The 18,439-nt window shown below is 38.5% G+C and overlaps 1 long non-coding RNA gene across 1 annotated transcript; it reads right to left on the bottom strand.

Moving 5' to 3' along the window:
* Window positions 1-5,515: 5,515 nt before the first annotated feature.
* On the bottom strand, window positions 5,516-16,567 carry LOC139042112 (uncharacterized). Its single transcript, XR_011498350.1, has 3 exons — window positions 16,370-16,567; window positions 10,424-10,599; window positions 5,516-7,078 (listed from the first exon to the last, which is right to left on the bottom strand). It is a non-coding gene; the product is annotated as an uncharacterized lncRNA (long non-coding RNA).
* Window positions 16,568-18,439: the final 1,872 nt, after the last annotated feature.

Below are 18,439 nucleotides of genomic sequence, written 5' to 3'. Positions count from 1 at the left end.
CATTAGAAACTGATAAGGCAAATATGCCCCGGAAACTCCATCTTGAAGAAAACCTGACTGCTTTCTCTGTGTCTTTATGATGTAGATATTCTGCTCCTATCTTCTCTAGGACCGAAAATCCATTCTTTGAAATTCAAATGTTTCTCAGAAACTAGTGGGTTTTATATTGGACCTGATTCATAACAAAAATTTAATGTCTCTGTCTGTGTCTACCTGTATGTTTATGTGTGTTATACATGTGTGATATGTTACCTCCAGATGGTATGACCAAAATTAAGAGCTCTGTTTAATTGGCTTAAAGTAAGTGTTTACATTATTTCTAAATGTAACAGAAACTAAACCAAATTTCATTCAAGTTAATATGATAAAATTAATCTTTGGTAACTAAAAGCTTATTTAAGTTTGTAGGATTGATTAAAATAAACATGTCCTCACAGTTATCAGCACTGGATATGATGCAGACATGCAGCCTGGGTTTACAAGTTAAAAAAAGCTCATTTATATCTAAAGGCTTTAAAATGGAGCTTGGAAGCCATTAAGGAAATGGGCCTTATGCACAATGTCCTCATCTGGCAGAACATGGACTTTTGAACCGAGTTAAGACACAAATATTTTGAGAAAGCTGCAAGAAACTTGAAACTCGTCACAGTGAGGGACTTTTGTCTCCCTCTAGCAATAGCCTTAGAAATCAATTATGTTTAGCCAAGATTAGCTTTCTGCCGCCAACCCCAGTTAACATTCTTTGCCATGAAAACCTCCCTTCTTTACCTTTGAAAGCCTTTGACTTTTACTCCCTAGAGGGACACTATTTGCATTTCAACCTGAATATGTGCTCCCCTAATAGGAATTCTTTGATTCAAAATAAACGCTTTACCTCTTAAACTGGTTTCTGTTTTTGTAAGTTAACAAGGTCCATATCTCCAGTGACATTCTCCTCACTCAGTACCCTCCCCAATGGCCATCCTAGAATTTGTCCTTATCCAGAGCTGTTCTACTTGAAGAACAAAAAATTGAGATGTGTCTTTCTGTGACCACACGTTTTGTCCTTCCTCTTTGTTCATTCTTAGTGGTCTCCTGCCATTGAACACTTTTTTTTGACATCACCATCCATCAGCTCCTCTTTTTTCATTTCTTTCCTTCTCTTCCCAACTGAGAGGCAATGGTGCACTATTTCAATATTTTGTCAATATCCTACACTGCTTTTCTCCTTTGTCTTTTCATCATATCCCTGTAGCAAAATCCAAACCTTACATGAATTAAGGCTCTGCTCTTCCATGCCAACAGAACTCTAGAAAAAAACCCCATAAAATTAAGCAGAGTGCTTGTCATGATTAGCAGCTTCAATGGGCCCTCAACTCTGACTCTGGAATTTCTAAGTCTCTTCATTCAAGTTGCTCTTATACACTTTCTACAACATTTCCAACCCTTCTCTACCTTTCTTGAAATGCAAACCTCCCTACTTCTTCCCTCTCTTTGAGAGGATGTTCTTCCTACTTCAGAGGGAAAACAGAAGCCAAATAAAGGATGCCTCATATACAACCAAATGGCATCCACACCTATTCTCTCCTTTCCCCCCGTGAAATGGAGATGCCCAGCCTCCTATATGAGGCTGTTTTCTCCAGCACAGCTCTGAATCTCATCCTCTACATTTTATCCCCTTCTCTCCCCTTGTGCTACTCTCCCCTTCTAGTTCCCTCTATGCCTCCTCCATCTGTTGTAGCCAATTTATCCCTTAACCTGACGTCCTGCTCTGCTACTGCCTCCTCTCTGTCTTTAGTTTCTTTAACACCTTTGTTAGTGGAAGGTGATTACAAAATGGTCACACATACACACATACACACACACACACACACGTCAAAGGCACCTAAATGGAGACAGGAGGCCACTAAGGATGTACGGCGTATGCACATCTCTCCCCTAGTGGGATGTAAACTTTTGAACTGTGCGTCACTCCTATCATCCTGAACTTCTTCCGAGAAATATGTTTACTCCCATAGATAAAGCCTTTCTGCCTTAGAGATGGCCTTAGTAACCAATCACATAGAACCAAGAAGTAACCGTTGCTGCCAGCACCAATCACAATCTTGCAAAATAATCTATGTAATTTTGCTGGAATTTATTTCTTTGGCCTTTAGAAACCCTTGCTTCTTTTATTCTCCTTGGAGTACTTTTGAGTTTATTCTTGAATCTATGTCTCCTGAATAAACCCCAAATAAACATTTTTGATTTTCTTACTATTTGTGATCTTATTCATTGACAGCAGCCAAATATGATTTTTGTTAGTCTTTAAAAATTCTGCTAATGTTTTCTGTTACTATTATAATCAATATAAAAATTCTGATTATTATATTATATATCTATTATATATAAAAACATGCTCAAGTTACATGAGTATAAAATGTCAAATAAATACTTTCTCTTCCTAACCACTCCCAAATACAAACCCCAGTGAAAATCATTATGAAATTGTGTATATATGTGTGTAGTATATATATAGATGTATAAGAATTTCTTACACTAATGGAATCATATGATACATGCTGTTCTGCCACATGCTTTTTTCTTTTTATACATTTTACATATCTTTCCACATCACTACATATAAATGCACCTCATTCTTTTTAATGGCTGAGTTTAATTGTAAGGACTTTTAAATATTCAGTGCTCTATCATCAGTGCCTAGAACACTACCTGACACATAGGAGGTACTCTATGAATATTTGATGAATGAATAATTTCCGCTGTTCATGAGTACATCATATTTGAAAGCACTTCTCTATTGATAAACATTTGAGTTATCGTCAGTTTATTGCTATTACAGACAAATGAGGCCTGAACTGCTCTAGGCAAGGCTATGCCTTCCCTGTTGAATCCTCTGGTCCTTACATCCTCCTGACTCCCTCTGCCTGTGCTCCTACATTCATGCTTGTTGAAAGAGGCTCTGCTTCCTATGTGATCAACTGAGAAATTGCCTTTAATTGGTATTCACAAGAAAGCCAAAAGGAATGAGCATGTATGGTTGTATAGCTTTTACTGGAAATTTCTGTAGTCCCAGTGTGGTAGTAATTAGTGTGCTTCACCAATGATTCTGATTCTTCTCCTTTCAGGCACGTAGTATGATTGTTCTTCCCTATTCTTTTTAAAGTTCCCTTAAAGTGACTTGCTTCTGCCAGTAAAATGTGAAGTCTTAAAGAACTAGTATGTGATTGCCACATGCCTTCCTCCTGCAGCAGAGTCTCCTTCTCCAATGGTACCAGAGCAGACACCACTCCCCATCCCTTCCACTCCAAGATAGGCATGTAGTGTTAGCAAGAAATAAACCTTTGTGTTTAAAGCCCCTGAGATTGTTTGCTATGGGAGCAAAGCTAGCTCCTTCCAACTAATACACGCAGGGAAGGGCCACATCAAGTGCTATACAGCTTCTGAAGTCATCCTATGGGCTCCCTGATTCATTTCCTCCCCTAAGGCTGGGCTGAGCACTCTGGGCCCCTTCTGGAGGCCCATGCTCCAGATATGGGCTCCTTGTACGTGCAGTCCACATCCTTTTGGACTGACTTTTTGTGATACAAATTTTCACTCTTCATTGCTAACTTCCTCCAAAAAATTATGTTACCTCAGCAAATGTATTACACAATTCTCTCTCAGATAAATTGCAAGAAGACAAAATACAATAGTTATTTGCATACCTATCCTTATCTCCCTCACCACCCTCACCTTGAACCACTGTTCTCCAAAGCATTGTATGCAAATCTCTGAAGCCCATCTTGTTTCCTGCTTCTTTGCTAGGCCTGATCTTTAGGACCATGGCCGAAGTCCACACTCTTACTTGTGGCACTTCTCTCACACCTATTACAGAGAGAATCTCCTCGGTATCAGAGGATCCCAGGCAACATTAGGAGAACAAGCTTTTTGTCACACTTCCTTTCCATTCCCACTCAACTCCTGAGTCAGGGTCTACCCCCACTTGTCTGGAAAGAATGCCTTGGATGTGTACCCTACCTCAGCCTCTTTCTTCAAGGTCTCTGTCATTTTTGCTTGCGTACAGTCTCCCGCAAAAACCATACCAACCACCACCCCAACAAAACAACAAAAAGTGAGTTATTTCGTGTATCAAAGCCTAGATCAATTCTTTGTAAGCTGAATCTGTCCCACATATAATGAACCCTTGCAAGATGCCTGGGGTTGATAACTTGGCATAACTGCCAATTTGACAACTGCAGTCCTTTCTGTGCCTTAGCTTAACAAACTGCAAGCCAGTTAGAAGGGTGTTTTGATTGGCTTTTGCTGCAAAACAATCCCAAAATTTAGTTGCCTAAAACAACTGTTCATAAACAAGCATTCTTCTGGACAGTCTTTCTGATATGGCCCAGGCCCAGCTGATCTCAGTTACACTAGCTCATGAGTCTGTGGTCAGTTGACTGGGGACTGGCTAGTCCTGATGGTCTCATGTCTGGCAATTGACTGTCTATCAAATGGGGCAAAGAAGGGGCATCTATCTTTCCTCACTCAGCAGGTTAGCCTGGGCTTGTTCACATGGTAGTGGACACAGGGTTCCAAGAACAGTAACAGGGCAAGTCCCAGTGCACAAAGTGTTTTGCAAGTCTCTGCTTGCATCATATTTGCTATTTTGTCCCATTGGCCAAAGCGAATCACAGGCAGCCCAACTCATGGGATGAATAAAGACTCAACCTCTAATGAGAGGGATTGTTAAGGATGTGGATACAAGGACAGGAAGCATCTGTGGCCATTTTTTGCCATTTGCCATGAGAGGGTAGTCTCTAACCTAGGTCTCAGGCTTCCTCTAAATAGCTTTCTGATCAGAGGTGGTGAATGTACTCAACATACTCATCCCACTCCCACCAGGACTCTTTAGAGGCCTGAGTCATTCCTCCATCATCTCTAATTCCCCAGATCTGCACTGGTGTCTATAGCACTAAACAGCTATTCTGTCTGTTGTTGGATAAAAGTCTGTCACTTTTGTATACAATGATAGGAATGGTTTCCAAATCAAGAGCTCCATATTTAAAATTTTGGTAACTCACCATTTTTAAGAGCTGGAGGAATTAGAGCTTTGAGTTATTTTAATCTCTACTACTTCTTCACTTCAAGTATGGCATTCCTGTAAGATTTTGCATTCTACCCATAGATAAACATCCTCCTCTCTCATACCTGGCATTACATCCTCTACACATTTCTTTTTGAGGGCTTCAAGATTTTAAGGAGTACTTTAAAAGGTCAAATCCAACACCAGAATTATGAAAACATAAGCACATATTCTCTTTCAATATTTGTTAACATTTGTGTTGCAGAAAAATCTATAATCGCATGGTATAATAAGGTAGCCATTAGCCGCATGTAGTTATTGAGCACTTGAAATGTGGCTAGTTCAAATTTAGATGTGCTATAAATATAAAATCATACTGGATTTTAAAGGTTTGATATGAAGAAAAGAATGTTAAATATCACGTTAATAACATATTGATTACATGTTGAAATGAGAATATTTTGCAAATTTGGGTTAAATAAAATTTATTAAAATTAATTTTGCTTGTTTATTTTTACCTTTCTTAATGTGACTACTAGAAAATTACACAATGTGGCTCACATTTTTGGCTCTCAGAATTTATTCTAGCAATTTATGGAAAAATAAAGGTGAAGTGGTTGTATTAAGATCAGACAAATTATATTTTAATATATTTGAGAAGAGAGAACATTATCAAAGATAAAGTCATCACATAATGATAAATGGGTCAATTCATCAAGTAGACATAAACAAATTCTAAACATTTATGCCTCTAATAAGAGAACTTCAAAATACATGGAGCAAAAATTGAGAGCTGCAATGAAAAATAGACAAATCCACAATTATAACTGGGAATTTTGATAGCCCTCTCTCAATAATTTACAGAACAAGTAGACAGAAAATCAGCAAGAATAGAGAAGACCGGAATAATACTAGCAACCAACTTTACCTAATTGACATTTATAGAAAATGTCCCACAAGAGTAGCAAAATATACAATCTTTTCAAATGCACATGGGACATTTAGCAAGATACCACAATCTAAGCCAGAAAACATGCACCAAGAAACTTTTGAAAGGATTCAAATCATACACAGTATGCTGTCTGTTCAAACTGGAATTAAATTAGACATCTATAACAGAAGGATACTTGCAAAATTCTCAAAATATTTGAAAATTAAATAACACACTTTTAAGTAACCCATGGATCAAAGGAAGATATTGAAAAGAAATTAGAAAGTCTTTTGTACTGAATGAATTTGTAGCACAACATACTAAAATTTGTGGAATGCCGTTATAGTAGTTCTCAGGGAGAAATTTATAGATTAAATGCTTACATTAGAAAAGAAGATCTAAGTCAATGACCTCAGTTTCCACCTTAAGAAACTAGAAACAGAAGAGCCAATTAAACCCGAAGTAAGCAGAAGGAATAAAGATCAAAGTAGAAATCAATGAAATAGCAAAGAGAAAAACAACAGAGCAAATCAATGAAACCAAAAGCTGGTTATATGACAAGCAATAAAATTGATAAACTTATAGCCAGACTGGTTGTTACTGCACAAAATTGGGGTTCTCTTATCTAATGTGCATTTAAAAAGCCAATTATTATGGCATCAGCTTTTGGGAAAAGAAAATAGCTTTATTGTTAGATTGATCTGCAAGGAGACAGGAGGCATATGCTCTCAGATCTGTCTCTCCAATCCAGGGCTTGGGGCACAATATGTGGGATGAAGGGCAGAGCAGTCTGAAGTATGGAGGTAGATGATGGGAGGTAAGGACAAGTAAAGTAATAGATGATCTGTGCCAGTGTAGCCAAGCTTCATGCCTCTTCATAGGATGCATGTTCACAAAATGTTGATTTTAGTGTGATCTGAGGGTCAAGTCTTCAGCCCCTTGATGTCATAAAGGTCACTTATGGAGCATTTGCCCAGGCCCAGTTGATGGGTTGGTAGTCACAACAGGCCTGAACTGGACAAAGCAGGATTCTCAGTTCCTGAAAAGGCACTTGTAAGTACTTTGTTGATAAGATGGGGTCAGTTGAACTGGTCCTAGAGGTCCTGTGGTTACATGGTCAGGAAGAAAAAAGAGAGAAGATATGAATTATCAACATCAGAAATAAGTGTGACTACAGATTCTACAGACACTAAAAGGATAATAAGAAAGTCACAATTGCAAAAATTAGTAAGGTAAATAATACTGTATTTTGTGTGAATGTGGAGAGAAAAGAACTCTCCTGTACAATGAAGTAAATTTACACTGCAACTCTTTTCTTGAGCACATATCCAAGAGAAAGGCTCAAGCAGTTTTGTAAAGAGACATTGTAGTATAAGCCCTGACAATTGTTTTTTTTTTTTTTCTTTTTTGTGATGCAAGTACCTGACTTAAGCTTTGATTGCCAAGGCATCCACTTCAAAGAGGCATCCCCTTCAAAAATGACTGTGTCAAATAAACACATTGCTGGCTACATGACTAGGTAAAGAGCCAGTCCACCTCCCCACACTGAGGCTCCTTTGTTTTAGAGATCTTGGTTGATTTCAATAACTGACAGATCAGGCCACTTGTTTTTTCCTCTCCCGTGCTTTAAATTCCTACTCTGATGTTTTAAATTCACAAATAAAGTGTGAGCCTGTGAAACTCTAGGCTCTCACCCTCAACCTCAATAAAAGCAGAACCCCAGGCCTGTGCTCTCTCTTTTTCTATCTGTGACCTCACTGTGTGACCCCAGATGTGCTGTGTGATTTCTAGGTCCTGTAAGTAATAATACTTTATTTTTCCAAAGTTTCCTGATGGTTATTGCTGAAAAGCATTTTGCAATTATAATAGGAACCACAAGGGCTGGTCCAGCCACAGCATTGATTATTGATAGGCTGAGATGGGCACAAAACAGACATCTAGAAGGATATTTATCATAGAGTTTTTTGTGGTAAAGGGGAATTGGAAGCAAACTAGGGCTTCACACAAAGGGAAGGAATAAGTAAAATGGGGGGGGATACATTTATGGAATATTCTACAGCATTCCAGAGCAAGGAAAATGATGAACATATACACACCCTAAACCTTAATGCATGTTTAAGGACATCTATCACACACATTAGTTTGGGTTCCTGGAAGATAGAGAGAAGGGATTGGGGAATGGCAATCAAGAGATAAGGAAGAAAAAGAAGAGGGATGTTTACAATCACCAAAGATAACAATCTCTTATGAGCTAGCAATAGGCACCTGATGTGCAGAAAGAGAGAGAAATAATTGCAGGAACACTGTTACCGAACCTGAAGCGAGTTCACTCACCCGTTGCACAGCAAGCCAATTTCTGACACCGGGTGTGGTGGAAGAAAGTAGGAATTTTATTTTTGCACAGCGCTGAGCAACGAGAGAGGGCAGCTAACGCTGAAATCCCAAACTCCCCGAAAAGCTAAAAGGAAGGGTTTTTATTTGGGGTTTTAGGTAGGGGAGGGGGAGAATATGGCCTTGCTGGTCGGAGCTTTCCCACCAGCCTGTCTTTGGCCTTGAGACACTTGCAGAGAGGAGGGAGCCATGACCTTGCTGGTCAGCAGCTTTCCCACCAGCCTGTATCTCTTTGTGGGGAGGAGATGATCCAAGTGCTTGTCCTTGATGGTGTCTGTCTCCATGGAGGATAGTGGATTCTGGAGCCAGGAAGCCAGAGAGTAAGCAGGGAATGAGTGTTTTGGTTTTAACCCCATATATGCTGGGTTTAATGTGGGGAAACTGATATCAGGGTCAGTATCACTACTACTATGTAAACTTATTGCCCTTCATGATCTCACTGAGATATAATAAAATGGAAAAGAAACTTAACTAACTGTAGGAAATGAACTTGTGCAGGGCACTTGTACGTGTAGACATCCAAATGAAAAGTAGGACAGACTGATTTTTAATAGGTAATTATTTATTTCAGCTAGCCTGCCAAATCCAGAAAAGTGAAAACTTAAGCTTAGTGATAATGATATATAAGGTATCAATAGTTCCACATTCCAGGGTCACTATGTGTATTAGCAAGTTTTACCAACATTTTTTATTGCAATAAATGATAATGCTTAAGTGAAATTGATAAACTGAGGTTTTTCTCTCTAGAGCTGTACAGAAAAGCGAATCTTTTCCCCATAGTTTTGCAAAAAGAGGTGTAGTGTATCTAAGTGGTTTTTTCCTTGTCTCTCTCTTGCTCTATTTTTCTAATCTCAGAGACAGTTTATGTAACTCCACGGTTGCTTTTGAGTCCTGGGGACTTGGGAGTTACTAAGAGTTTTTTGCCTTTCAGGACTATCTCACAATCTTCATGGACTTGAAAGAGAAAATCAAAAGAGAGATTTGGGGAAGTTTCCCCACCCTTGTAAAGGGTTGTGCTTCTTAAGGATGTCTTGTGATAGGAGGAAGATTGGAAGGTGAAGAATGACCCAAGGACTGATTGATGGGCAGGAAACTCCAGAAAAATACTTCGGATTCTAGCAAAATATTTCCCTGAGAGCTGAATCCAGATCTGTTCTGAGGTAATACTCAATATCAGCTCAAGCAGAGGGGACATTTAAGCAGCAAGGGAATTCCCAAAAATGTCTGAAAGAACAACTGGCACATCAGTTTTTCTAACCAACCAGAAATGGAACAAAAGCACATCATATATTGGAGAAAATACTGAGTGCTAGGGCCAGGATACCTGGTCAATGATGTTACCAGATACAAACACAGGTTCTTTACCTACTACACAAGAAGGGCCAAATAAAAACTGGAACACCAGGCTTACGGTAAGGAAAGGGTTTTCATTTTGGATGATGTCAGCTGGGAGACAAGAGTGAGCCCTCAAATTTGTCTCATCTCCCTGAAAGATGGGAGGTGAGGGATTTTAAAGGTTGCAAGGAATGTGTCTGCTTGTAGGGGGCAGGGGGAGCCCGTGGCCTTGCTGGTTGGAGCTTTCCCACCAACCTACATTAGGCCTTGGGAGGCTGCTTGTAGGAAGGAAGAGGTTGAGATAACAGAATCCAGGTGGCTATCCTTGGCTGTCTGCCTCCATAGGGGATGGTGGATTCTGGTGCCAGGAAGTCAAGGAGTAAGCAGGCAAAGGAGATGAGTGTTTTGATTTTAAGCTCATATATGCTGGGATTTAATGTAGGGAAACTGATATCAGGGCTGGTATCAATAAGGCTCTCCTGTTCACAGACCTGGGCTGATCAGTTATAAAATAGATGCAACAAACTTTGCTCCCACTGCAGACTCATCACAATGCTTCAAGGTGGGAAGAACCAGTAGACACCTTATAAATTAACCCCAACAACTGAGGTAGTCCTTTAGGGTATATTATCACTTTTCCTATTTTATGAACCATCCTATTTTCATGTAATTTATTTTAAGATATCATATGACATAAAATTCATTGAATGAGTATTATTTACCCTCTTGCACTTGGGCACATCTGGATTCCAAGACTTTTTCCCTGAGCAAGAGATACTCTGGGAGCCAATCATCCTATAACACAGGTCACACTGGGTGGTGACAGTTTCAGGGTTGACATACTGCTCCTTCTCCACAGACAGCTTTCCATTTGTTATTTCTGGTTTTAGGCACAGAGCTGTAATCAAAACACATTTTCTTAACATATCTCAGAGGAAACACATTTTAGCACGATAACATCATAATAAAAGAGATAAGAAACATTGCTGAATTCTACCTTTTCTTTCCACACTACTGATCCGCCACCACTACTACCACCACTACCACCTCTACCAACACCATCACTGGCTAATATTTACTGAGCACTCGTAGTATATCAGTCTATGTACTGAGCACGTTACTTGCATTATTTCGTGCAAGCCTTCAGCAACTCTGTGAGAGAGGCACTGTGATCATCTCCATTGTAGAGACAAGAAAACTGAGGCACCAAGAAGTTAAATTCCTTGCCCCAAGTGACACAGCAACTTTTAAGTGGCAGAGCCAGAGTGTGAGCCCAGGAGTATCTATTCTAGATTCTGAGCTCTTTACTTCTGCACTATAGGACCTCTCTTCCTGCCTCAGTTTTCCTCTGTGTAAAATAAAACAGCAACATAGTTCCTGGAATTGTTACGAGTAAAATGATGTAAATAACCTGCTTAGGAACACTTTACTTATTCTGCCATAATAGCTGCTTAACCAACAGGGAGGTCAACTCCATAGGTCAACTCTCTCATGAAAGGTTCTGGCCTGCACAAGAACCTGAGGGTGTTATTTCTTGGACACTTGGAATTAAACCATGATGGACCTCATTCAGCACTCAAGTCCATGCCTATGGCAGCTCTGCCTCTGGCTGGGAGGACTCTTTCTCTCAGAGTCACTTCTAAACCACTCCACAGTGGTTCTATCTGCTTAGCACTATTCTAACCCAGGGAGCTGGGATAACTTTTACATTGAGGAGCTGGAGATGACCATCTTGAAAACATGCAGGAGATTTTAGCTTCTCCAACCAGAGCATATCCTTCCTTGCATTCATACTCCACCACAGTAGTGACCGATACTAATTTACTAATGTCTTTAGAGTGTCCGTGTTTAATTCTGGGTGGAGGCCTGCAAGCTCGAATGGTGAAAGAGAGAGAGAGAGGAAGAGAGTGAGGTTTTTCTGACTCATTAGAGAAAAAAGCACACAACTAAGGGATTTATCCTTCTCAATCAATTTCACTGCCCATAAGACAACTTAGAATAATTCACAGAGGAAGGGCGTGCCCCCATATTACCAAGTGTCTGGGAATTAAGGAAAGTGGGTATGTGGGGGAAAGGGAATTGACTCATCACCTTGCATAGAACTATTGTTTTCAATAAATTTAAATATTTAACAAAGCGTGTAAGTGTTTATTATAGTGTGTCAGGCAATATTTTAAGCATTTAACAAATATTAACTCATTCAGTCCTCCCAAACATCTCTATGAGGTAGGCACTATTATTGTGGCTATTTTGCAAACGAGGAAACAGAAAGATGAAGTAGCTTGCCCAAGTTGCACAACTAGGGAGGAGCGTCAGTGCAGTTTTGTTCCACAAAGTTCATGCTGTTGACAACATGCTGCCTCAGCTGGGAGAACGGGCTAATTTGGGACAAAGAAGGATCTTTAGATAATACAACTTAGAGTCAGCAACAAAGTTTTTTCCTTTTTTTAACTGCAGTTATTCAAGAATATTTGTGAAAGAGACATTGCTCTGTGAAAACTTGTAAGGACTGTGCAAATCCACAACCCCCAAGCACCTTCCTACCCATCCACCCCAAGAATACTCTGTGTTTTTGAATCTTTTATAGAAAAGAATCTTAGGCAAAGACTTTTTTTATTTACTTGAATAATGAAATAAGAATTAGCCCATATGAAAAGACATTGTATCCAATTTCATAAGTTTTTGTTTAGGGAATTTAATAAAAAATTGTAATACATTGGTAAATACAGATAATTTTAAAGAAAGAGACTTTAGGAAAGATGTCTTATTGGGAATGAAAGAGGCTTCATAATTTTATTTTCTATAAATAAAAGATTATAATCATATAGCAACCCCGGGGTATTTCGAAAAACTTTCTCCTGGCTTTTCTCATTGAAAATTCATGCTCAGAGAGCATTCTCCCATCATGCCTTGTGTTCCCACATTTGTATCTTTACTTATGCAATCCTTTCTCCCTACCATTCCCTGATCCTCCCCTACATTCATCTAGTTCAATTCCCACCTTCCCTGGTCTTTTTAGTGTTCCTGGACCCAATTTCAATGTGTGTGTGTGTGGTGTCTGTTGAACCAAGCAATTCTCCAGACACCAGCTGGGTATCCTACCATCCAAGTCAATTCTAACACTAGATACCCAGAGATAGCGTCAGATCCCACAAGTTAAGTGTTCAGTCCTACCAGACTGCATCCTCTCCCAACTTCATACACCAATCACAAGTCCAGGCTATTACCTGTTCTTCTGACCTATGGCTATAAATCAGAGGTTCCCACGACCCCCTCTTCCAGTTCAATTAATTTGCTAGAGTGGCTTACAGAACTCACAGGAACATTTTTACCTACTAGATCACTGGTTTATTGTAAAAGGATATAACACAGCAACAGCCAGATGAAAGAGATACATAGGGGAAAGTATGTGGGAAGGGATATAGAGCTTCCATGCCCTCTCCTGGCCTGCCACTCTCCCAGCATCTCTGAAAGTTCACCAACCCAGAAGCTTTTGGAACCTTTTGGTTTTTTATGGTGGCTTCATGACAAAGGCATGATTGATTAAATCATTGGCCGTTGGTGACTGATTCAATTTCCAGCTCCTCTCTCCTTCCTGGAGGTCAGGGGGGTGGGACTGAAAGTTCCAGCCCTTTAATCATGTAGTTGGCTCCCCTGGCAACAGCCCCCATCCTTAGGTTGGGTCCAAAGTCACCTCATTAACATCACAAAAGACAGCTTTGTTGTTCTCATCACCTAGGAAATTCTCAGGGTTTGGGGAACTGTGAGCCAGGAATTGTGGACAAAGACCAAATAAACATGAGAAATATATATTTTTCTTATAACTTACAATATCGCACCTGTGAACTTCCCTGACTGCCTCTGGCACACAAAAGTCTTTGGTTTCTCCGAACTATATAGTATAGCACTTGTTAGTAAAAGCAGGAGTATCTCTGTACCATTGTGTTAAGCAATTCACAATACGATATTCCATTTAATTCTCAGAACAACTTTATTATTTGTGTCATTATCATCATCATTTACAGATGAAGAAACAGACGAACAGAAGAAATAAATTGTAAATAAAAGACTAAGTAAATTAATCACACAAGCTCATTCAATGAATGGAGTACAACTGAAGTTTGTTTCCCCCTGAATCTGAGCTCTTAACGATGCTCTATTCTGTCTTACTGATTTGGCAGTTGTATTATGATGTGTGTGTGGATCTATGTTGATGGGTAGATACATAGATGGACAGATCTTTATTCTAACTTTTGCACCTTGAGAGGAGGGAGTACATTTTATACCTCTCTCCATGCCACAGGCACTCAGCATGTTCCTCTGAAAAGAGTAGTTCCAAAATACATACTTGTGTGAAGGTGATATTGTTACCTATACAGAAAGCCTAGAGTTCAAATATGACCTTTCCAGAGCCTCATACTAAATGAATTTTTGTTAACACAGTGGACATAAGATTGTTGCACTAAACTCCATGGAGAATATTAAGGGGCATACTTGCATCCTGTTGGGATGCTAAGGCATAACATGAGTAGTTAAGTGGCAAATGTCAAAAGAAAGCAGAAAATACGTGCTATAGGAGGAGAAAGAATACCATGAATTAGATATGACAAGAAAATTCCTCCTAGAGGCAGGAATTGGAATTGGATAGGTAGCTATGTTGGTGGAAGGCATTCTATATTTGGGGAGAATTATACTAACAAGGGTGGGAAGTGGTAAATGCATGGAATATTCACGGTTAGCAGACTAATTTGACTAGAGAATCATCTGGGGAAGAAATGAGAGAGAAGAATACAAAGATAAGTTGGGATCAGAGTACGGCAGGTTTTGAACAACAGACTGAGTTAAAGACAGAATTCTATAAACAACTGGGGAATTTTTGAGGGAATGAAAAAGAAGGAGTTTATGGAAAAAAAATTGAATAACTCACAAAACCTGTTGGCCAATAGTATATGGCCTTCTTTCATTGATTTAGTCAACAAGGAAGAAGAAATTCAAAGACAAGCATGGAGGATTGATAGAATAAATAGATCCCCCCTCCTCCCCAAACACACACAGAAGAAAGAAAATGTGACTTCTTACTAAATATGGTCAAAAATCATCAGGTCCAATTCCCAGACAAACACTGAAGAAGTTTGTAATCCTACATTGACTCTTTTTGTCTAACTTTCAGGCTTTTCTCAATTGTTTTCATCTTTCTGCTGTAGAAGAAACTTTCAAAAGAAAGAAGCCTCCATATCTACCTTAGAAAAGACTGCCCCAATGTCACTGTGGTATTAAGGCATTTTAATAAGTCTAAAAATATATAGTTGGACTTAAGTTTCTTTAGAGCTATAGAAAGGAATCAGTACATCTTCCCTCAATATCCAGAAGCTTATATTTTAATGCTATAAGAGATCATCTGGGAATTTCTGAATATATATTTTAAAATTCAGGTTAGAAATTAGATAAAAAAATCATATAAGAAAAAGGGAGAGATCTATAAATTAAGAGAGACTTAAGAGATGTATCAACTAATTGCAATATGCAGAACTTATTTGAATTCTAATTTGAACAAATAAACCATTACAAAAACATTTATGAGACAATCAGGAAAATTTGAACACCAACTAGATATTTGATATTACAGAATTGTTATTGAATTTTAGATATGATAATGGTTTGTGGTTATGTTTTTTAAAAAGAATGCTTTCTTTAAGAGATACGTACTGAAATATTTAGAAATGAAGTAATGTATCTGAGATTGCCTTCCAAATAACTAAGAGTGGGCAAAGTGGGTGTGGGTCTGGCTAAACCAAGATTGGCTATGAGTTGATAATTGTTGAAGCTGGATGATGAGTACACAGAATTTTTATATGCTTTAAATTATCCAATGGAAAAAAAAGAAATCATGTCACATAAAAAATCACCTTTACCAAGAACTTTTATACACATAACCCATGAATTTAGACTCAATTTTCTCAGAATTTGGGATAACAATTATAATCTCATTTTTTGCTTTATAGATGGCAAAAATATGACAATGATTAGAAACAAAAATATAGCTAGAGATAAACATTTTAAAAATATGTGAACTTTAAGCATTTGTGAATTTATGTTTATATTTGTATATAAGAAAGTGAAGTTATTTGCAATTCATCCCTATTTGTTTACCAGCACAGATCCCCAGGAATTTATACAAATCTATTTATTTTCCTCTAGTAATGGTAATAGTATGTACCTAAAAGTATTAAAACTTGTTGAAAATATTTTGGAGCTCAATCTTTCCATTAATAAAATGGAAATTAATAAATAATTTGTTATATCACGGATAAAGCAATTTGTTAATTGTTAATACAAATTAATGTTAGTAAAACAAGTTATTATACCTCCCACAAATTGGTGTAAATTACTCCAATTTGACCATATTCTTAAAATTCCTAATACAGAATGAATGCATTTGAAATTGATTCGTCTAAACTTCCTTCTCCTCATTAATTTTGCCCTTGACTCTTGCTTTTCCTGGGGCCCCGAGCACCAGTAATTACCTTTCTCACTGTGTCAGCTGTCTAGGCATAGGAGCATGGTCAGAGCCCCAAGAAGGAACAGAGCTGGAGACTTTCTCTCTGACGCAGCCCTCGTGATACTTGTTGGATGTGCACCAACAGAAGCTCAAAGCTCTCAGATTTTACCTGGAAATATCTGGAAACCGGAGAGTGAACCAGCAGCAGCACCTGCCAAACTGGAGTTCAGCCATGTAATAGCAAAACTCTGGGGGAAAGTCAGGTGGAGACTGAGCTCTGAGTTAGGAAGAAGCTGAGCAGAAGAGGGCAGAATTAGGGCTCAGACTCAGTTGAGTCAAAAGGCACTTGAAACCTCAGTTCTAGAATGAAGGTCCAAAGCCAGGGGCAAGTAGCCTGTGGAACTCCGAGGATACTTAGAAGTGTAACCCTAATCTTTCTTTGCACAGTAGAAGTGGGAAATTCCTATCTAGAAATGTAAATAATTCGTTTCTGAGTAACAAGGCAAACAAAAGATGGGGGGAAAAAGCACTTTGGTTCAGAGCGGGCAGGCTCAGCAACACTCAAAGCAGATCTTGAACACGATAAAGCCAAGTGTTAGATCCAGTGGAATCTGGACTGGGGTGAAGGAAAGCCATTACTGAGAAGAGCTACCTAATTAGGAAAAGTTGTGACTTCAGTTATGAGTTTGGACTGCCAACAGCAGAATGAAATTAAAAAACGAACAAAACAAAAATGCATGGAGAAAGTTAAATTTCCTTCCAGAAGTTCTAAAGCCTAGTGGAGAGGGGGAAGTATGAAAAGACTCAAGAAAAATTACTCAGACAATATTTCAGTGGACATTCCTTTTTGTTATTACTGATTTACCTAGGATACCTAATGAATCACTCTTTGATGCTCTTCTAGTCTGCTGGAAGAGGGAACAGTGGTGCCTGAAGCACTGAAAAAGCATGCAGCAGCCATTAGAGTGGTTGGGAGTGGTGGATTAGGAGGAGAGGAAGGTTCCATAAGACCTTGAGAATATTTGGAATGCGTTTGATCAGCCAAAAGATACACCCAGTCCTGTGTCACATCTCTGACAAAAGCAGCAAAAGATAACTGTTCACGTGCGTAATTTATCTTTCACGGGAAGTAATACTTGAAGATATGCTGATGTTTATTAAAAGAAGACAACGAGTTCTGGGAAATGCCTGAAAATGACCTTCTTACCAAGTTCGCCTGCGAAGACTAATATGAATTCAAAATCGAAAGTGCTTAGCTCTTACCAGAGATAACCAAGTAAATTATGATGTAATATTTGTGGTGGAACAATTATATTTTAACCTTTCTGGAGAGAAGAGGAAGCAAATGAATCCACCATGAATCTGCTTTACTTTAGAAAGAGAATCCAAGACAACACTGAATATTAGTTAGAAAAAAGGGAGCAATTTAAAACGTTCACTAGAAGACAATTTTGAATTATTCCTTCTATTAAGCACCTACCATGTTTCAAGAAATTTTCATAAATGATTCCATTTAATCTTACAACAATCCTATGATGTTTTTAATCTTCTTCTCAAAAAAGATTAAGTAACACTTGCCAAAAAATTTACAAACAATAAGTGGCTGAGCCAGGATCTGAATCATACATGTGCTTTCCACTCTAACCCAGTACTTTTAAAATAATGTATATAACTGTCAAAAAATAGATAACTAGATAGAGACAAAAAAGGTATTAAAATGAGGCTAAGATCTAGAAAGCAGAAGGCTCTTTCTTCCAAATAGTGAAAGGACATAATCAAGAGCTTACTGAATAAATGAATACTGACATTGACAGAATCCACTGATCTTATTCAAATTTTTATACTGGTGTGTACACTTGTGAGTGCACTCAGTTCTGTATAGTTTTATCACATGTGTAGTTTTGTGTATCCACCACCACAGTCAAGATACAGAACGGTTCCATTTCCACAAGGATCCCTTGTGTCACCTTTTTATAACCACTCCCACCTACGTCCTACCCATCTCCCCATCCCTAACCCCTGGCAACCACTAATGTGGTTTCCATTTCTAAAATTTTGTCACTTCAAAAGTGTTCTATACATAGAATTATACAGTATGTAAGCTTTGGGATTAGATTTTTTTTCACTCAGCATAATTGCTTCCATATCCATTCAAGTTTTTGTACATGTCAACAGTCTAGGCCTTTTAATTGCAGAATAGTATTCCACGGTATGTACGTACCACAGTGAGTTTAACCAT

This window comes from Equus asinus, chromosome 25, assembly GCF_041296235.1.
Source record: "Equus asinus isolate D_3611 breed Donkey chromosome 25, EquAss-T2T_v2, whole genome shotgun sequence".
Classification (NCBI taxonomy): domain Eukaryota; kingdom Metazoa; phylum Chordata; class Mammalia; order Perissodactyla; family Equidae; genus Equus; species Equus asinus.
The sequence above is the reverse complement of the archived record's forward strand: the minus strand, read 5'-3'. Positions and strand labels throughout refer to the sequence as shown.